Source organism: Bos grunniens, chromosome 21 (assembly GCF_055505025.1).
Source record: "Bos grunniens cultivar Pamir isolate PY7600 chromosome 21, Bosgru_T2T1.0, whole genome shotgun sequence".
Classification (NCBI taxonomy): Eukaryota; Metazoa; Chordata; class Mammalia; order Artiodactyla; family Bovidae; genus Bos; species Bos grunniens.
The window spans coordinates 70,641,920-70,662,494 of NC_141185.1; the positions used below are offsets into that span (position 1 = coordinate 70,641,920).

Sequence of the window (20,575 nt, forward strand, 5' to 3'; positions counted from 1 at the left end):
ACAGGGTTAGTTTTTAAATCAGGTATCAAAGTTGCTTATCAGGAATTAATATTTTCCAGAGAGGGACAAAAAGAATGCAAGGAAAGCCCTTCAAAATAAAAATCAAATCTTTTTCTTCAAGTTTTGAATGCTTTCAATTTTAAAATGCCCATGACAAGGAATAATATACGTCATTATATTTACATATTTGTAAAGATTGATAACTATTTAATTTCAAGTGGCTACAAACTGCTCTGAGTCATGGAAAATAGGAATAACATCACAGAATTTATTCTCTTAAGACTTTCTCAGAAAAAGGAAATTGAAATTCTCTGGTTTTTACTGTTCTTACTTTGTTACGTTGCAATTCTGATCGGAAACCTACTTGTCATGATTTCTATCGCCTCCAGTCAACTTGTGAAGCAGCCCATGTATTTCTTTCTGAGTCACCTCTCCCTCACAGACCTTTGTTACACCTCCACTGTGACCCCCAAGTTGATCGCTGACTTGCTGGCAGCAAAGAAGATCATTTCCTACCATGGCTGCATGACACAGCTCTTCACCATGCACTTCTTTAGGGGGATTGAGGTCTTCATCCTCATAGGGATGCCCTATAACTGCTATGTGGCCATCTGCAAACCTCTGCTCTACACTCTGATCATGACCAGACAGAAGTGCGTTGCCATGATCGCTGCTTGCTGTGCTGGGGGATTCCTGCGTTCCTTCGGTCAGTTTCTCCTGGCCATCTTTTTACCCTACTGTGGCCCATGTGTATCCTTTGCTGAAACTGACCTGCACTGACACCACCAGAATTGGTCTCCTTGTCATTGCCAACTCGGGCCTCATGGGCCTGGTGACTTCTGTGGTCTTGTTGGTATCCTAGCTGTGATCTTGTCCACTGTCAGGTCCTACTCTGTAGAGAATCGCCGCAAAGCTCTCTCCACCTGCAGTTCCCACAACACTGTGGTGGTCCTCTTTTTTGCTCCTTTATTCTTCATTTACATTCGACCAGCAACTACTTTACCAGAAGACAAAGTGTTCGCTCTTTTTTATACTATCATTGCTCCCATGCTCAATCCTCTAATCTACACACTGAGAAACTTGGAGATGAAGAATGACATAAAGAAATTCTGGTGCCATATCGCAGTAAGAAAGGAAATGAACTAAAAGACACCTCTGATTTTCACTGCTGAACTTGGTTGAATATATGGATTTTCTACAATGAAGACTTTAAAATGTATAACGCTTGCCTTATATGCTTTTTTGTTTCATTTTGTTTTAGCAATATATAGATTTAAGTACAAGCAAAAGCTTACAACTCCCTGGATTTATCCAGACTCTGCTGTGCTCTTTTCTAGTTTTCTTGTTTTCTTATTTATATCTCCTCTTCCCCTCTGATCTTTTGGCTGTGTAATCAATTTAGATATTTAGCAGTAGACCACAAAGGCATCATGTAATACAAATCAACACTGAGAACATATACAGCCCATTTTTGTATGTGACTTTAGTCAATAAAGCCAATCCCAGGTAGCAATGATTTAGAAGATAATTCCAACATTTTACTTGCATCATGTAAATAATATTCTAAAAGACCAAATTTTGGACCTGCAACTATATTTCTTAAAAATATAGCTTTCTACTCTGGTAATTTTGTAGCCAACAGCGATCTGGAGCTTCTCATATGTCCAACACCAGTACTCTTACCTAAGTCCCACATCAATCTCTTTTCTTTTGTTCAAAGGAACTGTCTTTCCCAACTCTGTCCGTGTAAACGTGAACTGCAACTCTGGCTAATTCTAGCACCTGATGGTGTGTATTTGTTACGGGCATGTGTTCTGGACCCAGAATTGCTTACTAACTATGAGGACTAGGACATATGCTCAACAAACCATCCATCAAGTGATAATAATAGCCCAGCACACAGTCTGGTGAGGATATGTGCAGGACTGAAACACTGCTTGGTCACACAGTAAGTGCTCAACACGTATGAGTTATTTTATTGCCCAGTCTCCTGTTATGCATCAGAAATGTAACCCTTCTGATAATAACTTTCCTTTGCAGCAGTGAGGGTGTGAGAATGGGGCTCATATTAATGTCATGCTCCTATTACTAGGCTTCCCTGGTGGCTCAGACAGTAAAGAATCCACCTGCAATGTGGGGAATCTGGGTTCAACCCCTGGGTGGGAAGATCCCTTGGAGGAGCTCATGACAATCTGTTCCAGTATTCTTGCCTGGAGAATCCCCATGGAAAGAGGTACCTGGCAGGCTACAGTCCAGGGGGTCACAAAGAGTAGGACATGACTGAGTGACTAAGCACAGCACAGTGTGCAATGGGCACCTATTACTGGTGAAATTAATCTTTTATTAGAGTGGGCAAGTGGAGAATATCACTCAAAGTCAATGATCACATCTTTGGCACTGTTCAAGTTAATAGCAGTTTTCCAGTAGGAATTTAAAGTCATCCTGAAGCACCTTTGCCCAATGTCAGAAATGACTAGGAGCAAGATCAGGCCACTAGATAACTGATTAGGAATGGGTAGAATCTCAAAAGTCTTTTAAAAACTTTGTGGATATGATGTACTTGCATGAGAATTTATTTTCAAGTTGTAGAGAGAGCCAGGTTAGATACAAATGAGTTGTCAATGTTGAGGATTCTTAAGATGGGTTCATAATATAAAAAAGAAAAATAGCATAGTTCTATGACTCAGTTGAAAATGCCCAACAAATAAACCTAAAAATATTATGTGCTAGAAATTCTTATAGAAAGATCCTAACATATTTGCTTGTTGTTGTTTTAAACCTACTTCTTGACAGCTCTCTGAAAACTCCTGGATAGGGCATGCACAGTATACATGTCAGAGAACATAACAGAGCAGGAAAGTGAAAGATCACTTTCTGGTGTGAAATAAGCAGGGTCTTTAATAAGACCAGCCAACCCTCAAAGTTTCCCTCTGCGTCAGAAGCCCTATCCTCCAACCAACCAGACTTGTATTATTGACAAATAAAACTTCAAAAATTAACACAAATGTTTCTGTTTTACTCTTATTCTTGGAACAAAAGTTGTGAATGTGGATTATTAAAATACTTGGAGTCTGCAGCAACATGGATGGACCAATAAATTATCTTACTAAGTAAAGTAAGTCAGACAGAGAAAAACAAACATATATAATCACTAATATGTGGTTTATAAAAAAAATTACACAGATGGACTTATTTATAAAACAGAAAAAGACTCACAGACACAGAAAACAAACTTATGGTTACCAAAAGAAAAAGGGGGAGGGGAGGGAAAATTGGGAGTTTGGGATTAACAGATACAGACTACCAAATATAAAATAGATAAACAACAATGATCTATTGTATAGCACAGGAAACTATACTCAATATCTTATAATAACCTATAATGAAAAGTAATCTGAGATGGAAAATATACATACACATGAACACACATATATATGAACTGAATCACATGACTATATACCCAAAACCAATACAACATTGTAAATAAACTATAGTTTAATAAGATAAGCAAGCAAACACTTCATTGTCAATATTAATCATTAACTAGGGAATTATGATTTAACTCCTTCACTTTTGCACTGTGATCTCCTCCCTTCTCAGCTTCTCAAGAGCATCAGCCATATTTCTCTCTTCAGTTGGGTTATTAATAGCACATATAATATCAAGAAAGAGCAGTGAGATTCTCTGTAATTTAGTGAGTGACCTTACTAGTTCTTGCATTCAGGTTATTACCTATCTTTCATTATTTTTGGCTAAGACATTTTACAACTCAAAATAGAGAAGTTGACTCACACAAAATAATATCAATGTCAACAATGTCTGGCCATAGAAATTCAAATTGTGTCAGGTGAAATGCAAGTAATGATAGCCCTTTGGATACTTGACTAGTTTTGCATCAACTTATAAATTCATTTTAGCACCCCTTACTGATGATAAATATGTGGTGAACTGTTGCCTGAACTGATGGTAACATCTTACTGGTTTCTACATTAAATATTAATAATAAATTCAATAGAATCTTTGACATGTGTCCATTCATCATTTGCATAAAAATTCAATAATATTCTCTTTTAAAATGTATCCTTTTACAAATGGTAAACTTTAAAGAAACTATAGAAATAGATCCATTCACAGATACCCACTGACTGTTTTAAAAAATTCAATGGTACATGAAAAGATCTTAGAAGCTTTTAGACAAACAATAAAGATTAAGTAAATTTTTAAAAATATGAATTCAGTCATATGATTTCAACTTTTCAACAAATATGAATACTACATTTGCAGGTAAAAAATGGATGAGAAAATACAATTGTCTTATGGAATTACATAAAGTAAAATTCAAGAGGCAACTAAGGAATAAATGTCTGTATAACATAAGAATGTCCAAGATTTACACTTGACTAAAATGTCTACAGATTAAAATTTGTATAGATTAAAAAGAAATGACCCACAACTTCCTATTCATTTATTTAAAATATACTATTTGTAATTATACATTTGCTTATTTTCTTGTTTATTTCATTGTCTGTCTCTTTCCTTAGTCTCCAGCCTCACTGAGGACAAAGGCTGTTTTATTCACCACTAAATACATAGGGCTTCCCTGGTGGCTCTATGGTAAAGAACCCACTTGCCAATGCAGGAGATGTGAGTTTGATCCCAGTGTCAAGAAGTTCCCCTGGAGAAGGAAACATATTGCAGAAACCCACTCCAATATTCTTGCTGGAAAATTCCATGGACAGAGGAGCCTGGCAGGCTACATTCTGTGGGTTTGCAAAAGAGTGGGGCATAACTTAGTGACTAAACAACAACAAATGCATTCTCCATAGTAAGTTTTGTCCAAGTCAGACCTTTTAGAATTAGGACATAGTAAATATTTTTATATGAATAAATTTATGAGACCATTTTATTTTTGTTATAGTTCTTTCTAAAATATATTTTCTGAAATATACATATGGAAAATTCAATCAGAAAAAAGCATATCTTTTTACAAAGGAGTTCGCCTTACAAAGATAAATTGGGAAATTGTCTGCACATCTGCAAGAGATGCGCAGATGCCCCATGGGGGTATGTGAGCTTCCTGGAAAAAAAAAAAAGCATAGGAGTAAAGCATAGGAGTCTTTTCCAGGCATCAGCCAGAAATTATAATGCCCTAACAAGCTTATTTTTTTCCTCCCCAGGAAGAATTGTCTTAAATCCTGGGTCTACTCACTGAACTTTTAATTCTAGCTGTAGGGTTCTCAGTATTTCCCATGGCAGCTCACTTCAGTCTCCCTCAGCTAACTGATTCTGCCCTGTCCTGACAAATGAGCATTATATACTCTATGTCCATAGTCATCATATACTCCATTTCCTCATAGTCTCCATGTCCCATGTCTGATCTCAGTGCTTTGGATGTTGATGCAATAGGGAAATATAATTAAGAACTTTGGCATATTTATTTATTAGGTAGAAATTGAGAAATTGAAGCTATGATTTACATCTTTGGTAAAGTATACTGATGGGAAATTTCTATATTTTTAGAGATATTGAGACCTTTTCTATATTACACGTTTTGTCAGGATTCTCCTTAAATGCCAATTTAACATCAAGCAGAATATTCAAAAGCAGAGACATTACTTTGCCAACAAAGGTCTGTCTAGTCAAGGCTACGGTTTTTCCTGTGGTCATGTATAGATGTGAGAGTTGGACTGTGAAGAAGGCTGAGCACCGAAGAACTGATGCTTTTGAACTGTGGTGTTGGAGAAGACTGTTGAGAGTCCCTTGGACTGCAAGGAGATCCAACCAGTCCATTCTGAAGGAGATCAGCCCTGGGATTTCTTTGGAAGGAATGAGGCTAAAGCTGAAACTCCAGTACTTTGGCCACCTCAGGCGAAGAGTTGACTCATTGGAAAAGACTCTGATGCTGGGAGGGATTGGGGGCAGGAGGAGAAGGGGCCGACAGAGGATGAGATGGCTGGATGGCATCACTGACTCGATGGACGTGAGTCTGAGTGAACTCCGGGAGTTGGTGATGGACAGGGAAGCGTGGCGTGCTGCAATTCATGGGGTCGCAGAGTCAGACATGACCAAGCGACTGAACTGAACTGATACATATATATGTATATATGTCACTTTTCTATAGAGACAAAGGCAAAATATCAGAGAGACACATATTTATTTTTTAGAAGTGGAAAAACTGCATGCTAAAAAAAATCTCAAAATTAGTTCAATTTACCAAACATATTTGTAACAGTGGAACTCACAAGTTCTCTTGTAAGATTTTATGCAATTAGAGATGGATTACTGCATGGAAATTCCAGGTTTTAAAATTCTGACTTTATCTTAGGTGTGAAGCCTCATCTTATAAGAAATCTGTCTGATGAGTTAAGCAGCTGGTAAGTTAAATCCAGTTCGTAATTATAATAGTGATTTTCCTTAAAATGAACATTTGAATCATTCTGATTGTATTTATGATCTAAGCCTTCTAATTAACCTTTGAAAAATTCCAGAAACTTTAAAATGCTATTTTTACTATTTGGGAAAACCTGGCTTCAACTATCATGACTTGTGATTTGTACATGAGCTCTTAAAATTATCAGTGCCATGTCTCTCAGCAGCTCTCAAAATATTGCTAGATTTATTTGTCTTTTCATATTTCAAAAATTTAATCATATTATTAGCTCTTTGGATTCCATTATGGAAAAAAGTTTAACATGAAGAAGAATGCCCTGGCCCAGCAGATAAGTGGACGGTATTGCAGTGAAGGAACTGAAGATATATTTTAAAAAAATTAAAATCAAAACACCAGTATGCTTCTAGTCTTATGGACTCTGTGGGAGAGGGAGAGGGTGGGAAGATTTGGGAGAATGGCATTGAAACATGTGAAACATCATGTATGAAACGAGATGCCAGTCCAGGTTCGATGCACGATGCTGGATGCTTGGGGCTGGTGCACTGGGACGACCCAGAGGGATGGTGTGGGGAGGGAGGAGGGAGGAGGGTTCAGGAAGGGGAACACATGTATACTAATTAAAAAAAAAAAAAAAAAGAACACTAAGATTATGCAGAAGCAAAAATATATGATGAAATTTTCAAAGAAGCTATTTGAATGGATAGTATTTAAGTGGTATGTTTCTTTTTCCTTAGTTGAGATGAAGAAAAATTATCAAAGGGAAACATAAATATCTGTCTGATTCAGATCAGTTCAGTTCAGTTCAGTTCAGTCGCTCAGTCCAGTTCAGTTGCTCAGTCGTGTCCGACTCTAGGACGCCATGAATCGCAGCACACCAGGCCTCCCTGTCCATCAATAAGGTTAATTAATTCAAAAGAAAGAAAACAAAAGTGTTAACTGGCTGAAATAAGCAGTACATTTATCTTCAGAAATGTGGAAAGTCAGCTCAACCCAGACCAAAGAGAACGATTTGGCTTAATGACAGGATATTTCCCCACAGTGAGCAACCCCAGCCTTCAGGTAAGAAAGAGCAGATTGTTTACGGCAGGGAAACTCTGCTATGTCTTATCCATATTTATCCCATGTTACAATATTACATATTTTAAATAAGCGATTCAAAATATATAGTAAGAATAATACAGTGTACCCATTGATAGGACAAATATAATGTCAATGACAAGGAATATTTACTAAATGTTTTATCTTAATATATACCAGTTTCTGTCTTAAGCTGTTATATAAGTGGACTCATCATATCTTTACAGCAGATCCCAGAGTTAATTACAGTATTATTCATTTTATAGATGAAGAAGCTGAGGTTATATATTTTATCTGTGATTATGCTCCAAGTGAATTTTGGAGCATCTCATTCTATGTAGGTCCAGAACTCATAACCTTAATTACTAGAATCTACTACCACTCAAATAGTGTGAGGACCTCCTAAATTTATAACACTATGGGGGTTCCAAGAGGAAGGAGGGGAAACTAACATGTTTTTGAGCATCAAGTTCTGTATATGTAAGCTTATTTACATTCCACAGTAATCCTGTAAATTAGGCACTGCATGCTTATTTTAAGGAAGAAGGAAAAAGTATTTGAGGAGGTGAAGACTCTTGCATTTGAGTATCAGAGCTATGTCTGAACACAACTCTTATCTCTGAAGTTTCTGATATTAATATCAATAATATTTCCTATCTTGTTCAGGGAAGGATAGTACAAGGTACAGTTCTTGAGATGGTGTACTCACATTTTCTCTGGGGCCTTGATCTTATAGTTAGTAATCATGTGTGTGTTATTTGCTCAGTTGTATCTGACTCTTTGTGACCCCGTAGACTGTAGCCTACCCGGCTCCTCTGTCCATGGAATTCACCAGGCAAAAATATTTATTGAAGTGTGTAGCCATTCCCTTCTCCAGGAGATCTTCCCAACCCGGGGATTGAACCCTGGTCTCCTTCATGGCAAGCAGATTTTTACCATTGGAGCTACCACGGAAGCCCTTAGTAATTGTTGAGGATGGCCAATAACGATTAAATATATAGTACTTTCCAGATATTGCTTTAAGAAATTTCATATTTAGAAACTAATTATTCAAAAAATCACTATATAAAGAGATATTATCTTTACCTTGATTTTACAGAGAAGTAAACTGAGGCACAGGAATTGTAATGAAATTGCCACTGTATTTGTTACTTTTTATAGTTTCAATGTATCAAGCAGAGAAGGGAAGGCAGGAGAGAGGTAAACAGATGTCTTCCCCAAATTAATGGAGAATCAGAAGTCACACATTATTGGAATCTGGGGAGATCTTCAGCGATTATCTAATCACTTTTATTTTATGAATGGGAGCCTGGGATCCTAGGGAATGAGCAATTAAGCAACAAAGTGGGAGGAAAAAACTAGCTATTTTGCCTACTTACATAGTGTATTTACCAGATGATTACATGAATACAGGTATAACTGCTTCTATTTTAGAGAACCGAAGAGATTCCTCTATATAGTCATGCAGATTGTATGGGTGAATTCTCTAAGAAATTAAGGGAAGAAGTGCTACATCTTGTTTATTGTATTGTGTTTGGGGGAACTATTTTGGAATTAGAGGAACCCATTTCTCAGTATATTATTTCCAAACTAGGCAACTATAATTACAGTCTGATAAGATGTAACTCAAATAACTTCTGAATGTTAATTTATTTTGAAAGAGGAAATAATCTTACAAGAGAAATATAGACAAATAGGAAAAGCAGAGTTGTAAATATATTAACCTAGAGATGCTACAAATAAAGTTTAAGAAATATGAAAGTTTCATGGAGTATTTCACATGAAGGAATTTTTTCCTCTTAAAAGTCAAAAGGGCTTCCCTGGTGGCTCAGAGGTTAAAGCATCTGCCTGCAATGCAGAAGACCTGGGTTTGATCCCTGAGTCAGGAAGATCCCCTGGAGAAGGAAATGGCAACCCACTCCAGTATTCTTGCCTGAAGAATCCCATGGACGGAGGAGCCTGGTGGGCTACAGTGCACAGGGTCGCAAAGAGTCAGACACTACTGAGCAACTTAACTAACTTAAAAGTCAAAAAGGATTACGAGTCCACTCATAAAAATGATTTGTTCTTCAGTTTTATCATGAATTACCTGACTAAAGGATGATTATTTATTGTATTATTCCTTCAAAATTATAGCATATTGTTCACTTTCCAGATTTTTATTTAATTGACATTTATTTAACATTGACTCTGTGCCAGCACTGCAAAACCCACCCACACACCCTACACCAATTTTGTGATTTCATTAGAAACCACTTAATCAAGCAAATTCTATAGTTACCCCTATTTTACATCCTAAATTGGCACATTATATGTCACCCTACTTAACACTATTAAGATTATCTCTCTTTTTTTAATTCTTAACAAATATAATTTCTTGCTTCCTCACAAAATAATTTAAATTATATAAAAACTGGAACTTTGTCTAATTTATCACTGTATTCTTAGCTCTTAGAAGAATATTAGCACTAGATATTCAAAAGACTCATATTAAATGAAAATGATTTCAGTGGGTCTCAAAATAACTTGTCTTTAAAAGGCATTAGTGCCATTTAAAGTAGATATTAGGTTTCCATTTTCTCATCAATGATTCGTTTCATTGGTTTTGTCATTTCAGATAACTTTCTTGAACATCAGATCATGGAAGATAGAAATAATGTTACTGAATTTATCCTCTTAGAACTTTCTATGGACAAGAAAGTCCAGATCCTCTGCTTTTTATTTTTCTTATTCTGTTACCTGGCTATTTGCTTGGGGAATTTGATCACTGTGATTTCTATTACATGCAGTCAGCTAATCACCCAGCCCATGTACTTCTTTCTTAACTGCCTTGCACTCTCAGATCTCTTCTACACCTCCACTGTGACACCCAAACTCATGACTGACTTACTGATGGAGAAAAAGGCCTTTTCCTATAAAAACTGCATGACACAGCTTTTCACCACCCACTTCTTTGGGGGGGAGGATTGAGGTCTTCATCCTTATAGGGATGGCCTGTGACTGCTATGTGGCCATCAGCAAACCTCTCCACGACGCCATCACCATGAACAGGCAAAAACGTCACTCAATTCTCATAGCGTCGTGTGCAGGGGGACTTCTTCATTCTCTTGGTCTCTTTCTTCTTGCAATTGTTTTACCTTTCTGTGGCTCCAGTGAAATAGATCACTATTTCTGTGATGCATATCTTTTGTTGAAACTAGCCTGCACTGATACACACAAAATTGGCTTTTTTGTCATTGCCAATTCTGGCTTGATGGGACTGGTGCTCTTTGTGGTTTTGATGGCCTCCTACATTTTGATTCTGTATAATGTGTGCACATATTCTGCAGAAAGCCACCATAAAGCACTTTCCACCTGTAGTTCCCACATCACAGTCCGTGATCCTCTTTTTCACACTTGTCATCTTTGTTTACATTAGACCTGCCACAACATTACCAGAAGATAAAGTGTTTACGCTCTTCTACACAATTATTGTCCCCATGCTCAACCCGCTTATCTACACACTTAGAAACATGGAGATGAAAAATTCCATAAGAAGAGTTTGGTGCAATAAAAAGTTTCTGGGAAGGGAGGTTAATGATTTGAAGGTCATTCATCTCTGACGCCAGTGACTGTCTTCTCATCACTCCCTCTGTTGCTGATTCTCTCCTGCTAATGGGAAAATCAGTCAGAATGTGTAAAAGCCAAGCCTCCAACAACAGCTTGCCTTCAGTGGTTCCTTCTTTATTTTCTTCTCAATGCGTTTACCTTGATTTCACTTTTCACTAATAATCCCCTTTGTTTAAAAAAAAAAAAGAAAAAACTTTTTACAGAGTAAAAACACACTGAAAAATCTGGAGGGAGAGTGATCCTGCCTGTATTGAAGGCTAAACCTGGGGGAGACCTAGCTCTCAAAATACTTGGCCTCAAGGTATAAAAGGTAATAATATGTTAAAAGGTAAAAGACAGTTAAAGAATCCACCGGCTAATGCAGGAGACACAGGTTCAATCCTTGGGCCAGGAAGATCCTCTGAAGAAGGAAATGGCTACCCACTCCAGTGTTTTTGCCTGGGAAATCCCATGGAGAGAGGAATCTGGTGGACTACAGCCCATGGGGATGCAAAATAGCTGGACATGATTCAGTGACTAAACAAAAACAAAAACAAAAAGGCAGTTATAGGAAAATAAGAACAATCACATACTGCAAACTCCTTTCAGAACTATATACCTAGCTTCGTATCCTACAACTCTAGATTTCTTTTAATCAAGTACCTAGAGATTTTTTTGTGTGTATTTGTGAACTGCTATTATTTTACTTAAGTGAAAAGAATATATAGATCTAAATACAACATAGTGTAAAGTCCAACCTAATAGTCTACATGGCAAGTCTTACAGTCTGAAAAGCAAGTCACTGTGTGATCTGTTTGTGAAGTAACATTGTAAGTATTGGGGAAAATATATGTGTTTATATATATATACAAACTCATGCTATTTTAACTGGGTTTGACATTAAGTATACATGATCAAGGAATAAACTACAACTGACTTTGCTACAAAAAAGAAGAAAATATAAATCCTTTAGTTCCTCAAAATAGATGATTTATCTCAAAGTAAAAGACTTTCACTTACGATTTAAATTCAAGTGTAGAATAATCCTAAAATAATATTTGACAAAATATAGATCAGACTCAGTGATGGGAATATATATATATTCTGCTGCTGTGCTTAGGTGTTTCTGACTCGGTGGCCACATGGACTGTAGCCCACCAGGCTTCTCTGTCCATGGGGATTCTCCAGGCACAAATATCAGAGTGGGTTGCCATGTTTTCCTCCAGGAGATCTTCCCAAGCCAGGGACTGAACCCAGGTCTCCCACATTGCAGTCAGACTCTTTACCAACTGAGCCATGAGGGAAGCCCAAGTATACTGGAGTGGGTAGCCTATCTCTTTTCCAGGGGATTTTCCTGACCCAGGAATCAACCAGGGGTCTCCTGCATTGCAGGTGGATTCTTTACCAGTTGAGCTACCAGGGAAGTCTAATGTGTATACATCCATACCTATAGGATTTTCATGATTTTCTAGTGCAAAGTATACATTTTGTTTGAAATACATTTTTAAGATTGCTGCATTTTCTTATGAAAATGTGCATAGTTTTGGATATAAAATGTAACTATTAATAGTATAGATTTGTATTCTATATAATGAGTTAAACTATATTTAATACTATAGATTTATTTTAGGTAATAGGATATTTTCTAATGTTTCTCTCTCAAATAATGTAATATTTTGTAGAATTAATAGGACAGATTATGAATTTTAAAGAATCGTATTATTAATATGTCATAAAAATGTTGTTAACTGTTCTCCACACAAAGATAGGCCATATTAATATTTGGCTATGTTATGTGTGTGTCTCCTTCAGAATTTTCCACAGTTTATTGTGATCCACACAGTCAAAGGCTATGGCATAGTCAATAAAGCAGAAATAGACATTTTTCTGGAACTCTCTTGCTTTTTCGATGATCCAGCAGATGTTGGCAATTTGATCTCTGGTTCCTCTGCCTTTTCTAAAACCAGCTTGAACATCTGGAAGTTCATTGTGCACGTATTGCTGAAGCCTGGCTTGGAGAATTTTGAGCATTACTTTACTAGCAACAAAGATCTGTCTAGTCAAAGCTATAGTTTTTCCAGCAGTCATGTATGGATGTGAGAGTTGGACTCTAAAGAAAGCTGAGGGCCAAAGAATTGATGCTTTTGAACTGTGGTGTTGGAGAAGACTCTTGAGAGTCCCTTGCACTGCAAGGAGATCCAACCAGTCCATCCTAAAGGAGATCAGTCCTGGGTGTTCATTGGAAGGACTGATGTTGAAGCTGAAACTCCAACAATTTGGCCACCTGATGAGAAGAGCTGACGCATTTGAAAAGACCCTGATGCTTGGAAAGGTTGAGGAGAGGAGGAGAAGGGGACAACAGAGGATGAGATGGCTGGATGGCATCACTGACTCAATGGACATGGGTTTGGGTGGACTCCGGGAGTTGATGATGGACGGGGAGGCCTGGTGTGCTTCAGTACATGGGGTCTCAAAGAGTCAGACACGACTGAGGGACTGAACTGAACTGAATATGTATGTGTCTTATTTTTGTACTTGCAAGATACTTTGCAAATATTATTTTGCATATTTTGCTTAATATTTAAATGTCAAAAAAGAATGGTGTTTCAGAATTCTGAATAATAATCTTAAGGAGGCAGAAGTTATCAAAGTAACTGAATGAATATGTTGTAAATAATGTAAATTAACCAAATCTTACTTATTTTCCCAATTGAATTATCTCAAGTGGATCAGTTGTTTGGAGTTACATTTTCATAAAGATCATCCATTCATCTTCCCAGATAGTTGCAAATATCTGGTAATAACTGATATTTTTCAATATCCCCATCTCTGTGTTTGCTTATAGTGTTTAATAGCCTTCCATAGAGACCTCAGCTCTGCCTTCATGTGTAAATTAAGCATAAACCATAATCCATGACCTTCAGCCATGAACTACAGAGTTTAATATCAGATATTTTGGGTAAGGAATTTTTAAAAAAAGATGCTTACGATATATGCCATTCTTATCTCTCTTGTTAATAAATACAAGTACTAGGAAATTAAGAGCCCAGAATATATTGCTTCATTTCACAGAGACATCATTCATACAAATCTCTCTCTCTCGGAATGAGGCTTAAAATAAGACATTATTCTGCCTGCCTTATTCAGTCTGGATTCATGAGCAGTTCAGGTTGTGGGGTGGTGGTTGCTTTTCGTTAGTAAATCACACTGTATGAGAAAACTCATATACTGATTTTAATTCATATTATGTGGGGATTTCTTATGTTATGTCGGTTCAGTTCAGTTCAGTCGCTCAGTCGTGTCCGACTCTTCGTGACCCCATGAATCGCAGCACACCAGGCCTCCCTGTCCATCACCAACTCCCAGAGTTGACCCAGACTCACATCCATCAAGTCGGTGATGCCATCCAGCCATCTCATCCTCTGTCGTCCCCTTCTCCTCTTGCCCTCAACCCCTCCCAGCATCGGAGTTTTTTCCAAAGAGTCAACTCTTTGCATGAGGTAGCCAAAATACTGGAGTTTCAGCTTTAGCATCTTTCCTTCCAAAGAAATCCCAGGGCTGATCTCCTTCAGAATGGACTGGTTGGATCTCCTTGCAGTCCAAGGGACTCTCAGGAGTCTTCTCCAACACCAAAGTTCAAAAGCATCAATTCTTCGGTGCTCAGCCTTCTTCATGGTCCAATTCTCACATCCATACATGACTACAGGAAAAACCATAGCCTTGACTAGACGGACCTTTGTTGGCAAAGTAATGTCTCTGCTTTTGAATATGCTATCTAGGTTGTTCATAACTTTTCTTCCAAGGAGTAAGCGTCTTTTAATTTCATGGCTGCAGTCACCATCTGCAGTGATTTTGGAGCCCCCCAAAATAAAGTCTGATACTGTTTCCACTATTTCCCCATCTATTTCCCATGAAGTGATGGGACCAGATGCCGTGATCTTCATTTTCTGCGTGTCGAGCTTTAAGCCAACTTTTTCACTCTCCACTTTCACTTTCATCAAGAGGCTTTTTAGTTCCTCTTCACCTTCTGCCATAAGGGTGGTGTCATCTGCATATCTGAGGTTATTGATACTGTCCCGGCAATCTTGATTCCAACTTGTGTTTCTTCCAGTCCAGCATTTCTCATGATGTACTCTGCATAGAAATTAAATAAGCAGGGTGACAATATACAGCCTTGACGTACTCCTTTTCCTATTTGGAACCGGTCTGTTTTTCCATGTCCAGTTCTAACTGTTGCTTCCTGACCTGCATACAGATTTCTCAAGAGGCAGGTCAGGGGTTCTGGTATTCCCATCTCTTTCAGAATTTTATACAGTTTATTGTGATCCATGCAGTCAAAGGCTTTGGCATAGTCAATAAAGCAGAAATAGATGTTTTTCTGGAACTCTCTTGCTTTTTCCATGATCCAGCAGATGTTGGCAATTCGATCTCTGGTTCCTCTGCCTTTTCTAAAATCAGCTTGAACATCTGGAAGTTCACAGTTCGTGTATTGCTGAAGCCTGGCTTGGAGAATTTTGAGCATTACTTTACTAGCATGTGAGATGAGTGCAATTGTGCAGTAGTTTGAGCATTCTTTGGCATTGCTTTCTTTGGGATTGGAATGAAAACTGACCTTTTCCAGTCCTGTGGCCACTGCTGATTTTTCCAAATTTTCTGGCATATTGAGTGCAGCACTTTCACAGCATCATCTTTCAGGATTTGAAATAGCTCAACTGGAATTCCATCACCTCCACTAGCTTTGTTCATAGTGATGCTTTCTAAGGCCCACTTGACTTCACATTCCAGGTTGTCTGGCTCTAGGTCAGTGATCACACCGTCGTGATTATCTGGGTCGTGAAGATCTTTTCTGTACAGTTCTATGTATTCTTGCCACCTCTTCTTAATATCTGCTGCTTCTGTTAGGTCCATACCATTTCTGTCCTTTATCGAGCCCATCTTTGCATGAAATATCCCCTTGATATCTCTAATTTTCTTGAAGAGATCTCTAGTCTTTCCCATTCTGTTGTTTTCCTCTATTTCTTTGCATTGATCGCTGAGGAAGGCTTGCTTATCTCTCCTTGCTGTTCTTTGGAACTCTGCATTCAGATGCTTATATCTTTCCTTATCTCCTTTGCTTTTCACTTCTCTTCTTTTTACAGCTAAGTCATACAGTGACTCACTTAGTGGCTCAGTCACACACTTGATAATGTAAGGAACAACACTTCTTGAAACAGGCAATATTGAAAACAATAGCAGTAATAGTAGAATCATAAGTAAGAAGTTAAGTCAAGAACTTCTATTAGGTGTAGCCCAGTGACATCTCCATGTCATCTGACTTAGTTTGCTAAATGACTATAGCTTGCTGTTGATATCCTGGTTGTAGATCCTGAGCATCTGATCTTTATTCAAAGGCTGGTTATTGAGATAAACTTTAGAAACAAACTCAGAATGTCCTTTTTAACAACTTAATTAAACATCTTAGCAATGTAACATAACCACAAGGAACTATCTAAGGAGTGAGTCTTAGTAAATATAGACCTTAATTAAAAAAACTGGAACTTAATATTCAGTGAAACATAATAGATGCCATAGGCCTGACATCAGTTAGGTGGATTTTTCTTTTAGAGCTCCCCGGTATACGTTGAGATTTCTGTATATGTCGGGAGACAGTCTTTTTATTTACCTGATAAGGCTGTTCAGAACCCAAGTGTCTCCAGTTTCTGGAGGAATGAGGCAGAGAGAAAAAAGGTATAATTTTACCCATAGGAGTAAATCACTAGATTGTTTTAAACGAAGTGCTTCTTTATATCTGAAAAAACAGAGTAAAAGTCAACAATATGTCAGACAAAAAGTCGTGAAAATTGTGGTCATATTTAGCAGTCTACTCCATCCCATGCAATTGATCCCTTTGTTCTGCTGTCCTTGCCCCATGACCAAGGACATCAGTGAAAGCAATAGTCTCGAAGAGACTCATGAAGTATTTGTGAACGTCTGTATGACCTATCCAGCAAAGTGGGTGCCCTGATCACTGGAGATTGTGGAAAGCACCTTTTAACCATTTTTTTCTATTCTGAGATATTAATCCTGAAGCCAGGAAAGGCATTATCAAATAAAAATAAGGTTTGTCAGGGAGCCAGGAAAAGCCAAGTGGCCATCTTGGACCTCTCATAGCCCAAACTCTTTGGTTTATGGCCATTTTAAATCCATTTTAAATTCCCTGAAGAGGTGTTAACTTTTGTAGAAGCAGAATGAGCTTTGTTCATATGTGCTGTAGTCTGTTATCAAAAGACACATTCCAACAAAACTTTGTTCTTTTAATCAGTGAGAGAAAACCAAATTCCAGTTTGGTAACAGCTTATATTCACTGTGAAACAATAGTTATTCACTTAGTCATAGTAACAATAAGACTTCAAAGGCAGTTTAATGTCTTAACAAACTTGTAGCATGCACAAAACTCTTCTTTCACTTGCAACACACCTGTTTACACTTTCTGTATTCATCACTTCATTTGTCCATTTAGAGGACAGCCACCTGTACGTTTAGACTTACTTTGCTTTTCCTTAATAGAATGGAATTCCATTCCTTATTACTTTTTATTAAAAACACATATCTTACTTTTCTTCAGAAACCATGACTTGTACTTTACATCATCATTCTGTAGATTGGTAAGGATAAATCACCCAAAGTTATATCATTTATAAAAGTATCTTCACAATGTCTCTGTTAATTAGATCAATAAACAAACATCAATGCCATGTATCAATTCAGTAATGATTATTTCCCAGTTCACACAAGCCTCAAATTCATTTACTTTAATTTTCTTGAATTTAGAATTGTTTGATTTGTAAGCACTGACTTCTCTTTAGGCCAATTAATTAGAGCTCATTGAACCACTTAGCCTTTAGCAATTTTTTCCAAGGATGGAGACATACACCGAGACACACACAAATCTGGACAGACAGAAACCTCACAGTTTTCCACCTGAAATTTAAAATGTCTCTTTGTCCATTTTATTTTCTTGGCTTGAGTTCCAGCTCATGGCTGGAGTCCCAGATAGAGTGGGCTATGTATCTCAAGGACATGATAAGAGTTAACTCAGGTTTTTCCCCAGGCATGTTTCTGTTTCTCAGGCAGGATCAGAGCTCCCCAAAACAGTATTTTCACAAGTCAAACTTTTAGTAATTACATGTGCAAAAAGAACCAGTTTTGTAATTTCAAAAAGATTCCATTTTACCTAGTTTTCTCTGGAGTCTAAAGAATACACATGGCCATTCAGGGTTCAAAATGTCATTTCTCCTTCATGTAGTCATAGCTTCATAGCTAAACTTTAAACCAGAGAGTGCTCAAATTGGCTCTGATGACAGGGGTAGACTGATCGATAAGATGTCCCAGCAGGGATTCTCTCTCTGGGCAGGTGAGGTCTTCTCTTAAAGCAAAGAAACCCCATATATAAGGGATTTTTAGGCCTTGAGGATCAAAATTATCCCAGTTTTTCAAGATATTATTCAAGGGGGGTGGTTCTGGACTGTTAGGCCCCATCTGTAAGAGAGAAAAAAGCAGTGCTCAGTGCCATGGCTTTTTTCTACCAGAGGTGTCTGCCCCTGCTCTAGACGGGGTTGGAGACTGATTTTCCACCTAAGCTTCCTTCCCTGGCCAGAGCTAACCTGTCTCTTACAGGTGAAGGTGTCCTACTCCCAACCCCCCTCGTTCTACCACCCAGGCATGGTGGAATGCACCAGGGTTAGCCCTGATGGCATCCCAGATTGATGTCCAGGTCCTCACCATTAAAACCTTGGTTTGATTTCCCTTTTATTCTGGCACCACCTGGGGTGGAACAGAGTAGTTTTCCGGATGCTTGCCGAGCCAAGACCACTAGGGGAAGCACCCAACTTCTGTGTACCTGCGCACATTCCTCATAACAGTATAAGTGGCAAGTCATAAAGGGATGAACAGAAAACCCAAGACATCCTCCTGAGAGTGGCCACACGAGTCTATTTAATAACAAAGGAGGCGATGGAGGGCCCGCCTGCGAGGGAAAACTAATCCTTCATATTCATGGAGTGCCAACATCATCCTTTTTATTCCTGTCCATCAGACTGTACGAAAAGAATACCTAAGGAGTTGAGACAAGAGCCACTGGAGGGCTTCATCTGCTCTGCTAAGAGCTAGCGTTACTAAGGGAAGAAGCCCAATGCACTTTCAATCTGCCCAAATCTGGAGTGTCCCAATCTGTGTCCTCAGGAATCTCATGCTCACCAGCAATGCCTCAATCCATATAGTCCAGAGGCATAGCCATGACAAGAACTTGCCTGTGTGTCTGTGGGATCAGGATGGTGATTTCTAGTCTGAGAGATGTCCCTGGAGCTAGAGCTCCAGCTAGCTCCCTAAAGTGATCCTGTCTGCAGTGTCTTGTAAAACTTGGAGTGGGGGCCTTGCTAGAAAAGCACAATAACAGCATGGATTGCAAGTCCCTTGAAAGTCTACAATCCGGCACACAAGGTTAATAACTTTAATTCCCCAAGCAGATATGAAATGGTCAGAGGGACCAGGAAAAGCTGACTGGGGAAAAGAAGTTCAGTCCGCATGCTTCTGATTTAGTAAAGTAGCTGCTGCTGCTGCTGCTAAGTTGCTTCAGTCGTGTCCGACTCTGTGAGACCCCAGAGTTGGCAGCCTACCAGGCTCCCCCACCCCTGGGATTCTCCAAGCAAGAGTACTGTAGCGGATTGCCCTTTCCTTCTCCAATGCAGGAAAGTGAAAAGGGAAAGTGAAGTCACTCAGTCGTGTCCAAATCTTAGCAACCCCATGCACTGCAGCCTACCAGGCTCCTCCGCCCATGGGATTTTCCAGGCAAGAGTACTGGAGTGGGGTGCCGTTGCCTTCTCCGTAGTAAAGTAGAGACCACAGTAAAAGAGCAAAAGAATCTCAACTCTGAGTGTTCTTACCTTGTCTTGAAGATCTTGGACAAGCCCCCAAGATGATAACCTAGCAGTCAACGGTGACCGATGCCACTGGATTCATGGTGCCTAAGAAGAAGATATTACTCTGGGGCCAAAGACAGTCTCAGTCACTCAGAGCTTTGTGTATATTTTATTTAAAGTGAAGGTGACAGAAAAAGCTTCTGACACAGACATCAGAAGGGGCTCATTAATTTAAGTGGGGCCATATATACTTCTCAACTAGCCTCTGAGAATAGACAAAAAACATCTCAAGGATGTCAGCGTTTTGCCCAGACCCTTTCCTATAACATACATCCAAAGCTCAAAAAGAGGAATGTCCTTGAACCTGAGATACTGCTCCCTACAATGCCTACTTGTCTTAGGCAAAAGAATGTGAAAAAGAAAGCAAGCTTGCCTCCTCCTTAAAGGGGCTTTAGGCTTGGACTCTTTATCAACCTGCTGGGACAGGTAAGTATACAGTTAAACTCAGAAAACTCTAATGTTGTAACGGTGGTGAGTAAAGCATTTGTATAACATACCACTGATAACTCATATAAGTATATCACTTATAAATTCAGCATGAAGGTCAAAAGATAAAATATCA

The 20,575-nt window shown here is 38.5% G+C and overlaps 2 pseudogenes; both read left to right on the forward strand.

Moving 5' to 3' along the window:
- Nucleotides 1-240: 240 nt before the first annotated feature.
- LOC147349979 (olfactory receptor 4P4-like) lies at nucleotides 241-1,146 on the forward strand (annotated as a pseudogene).
- Nucleotides 1,147-10,043: 8,897 nt separating this feature from the next.
- On the forward strand, nucleotides 10,044-11,070 carry LOC147349980 (olfactory receptor 4P4-like; annotated as a pseudogene).
- The last annotated feature ends 9,505 nt before the right edge of the window (nucleotides 11,071-20,575 follow it).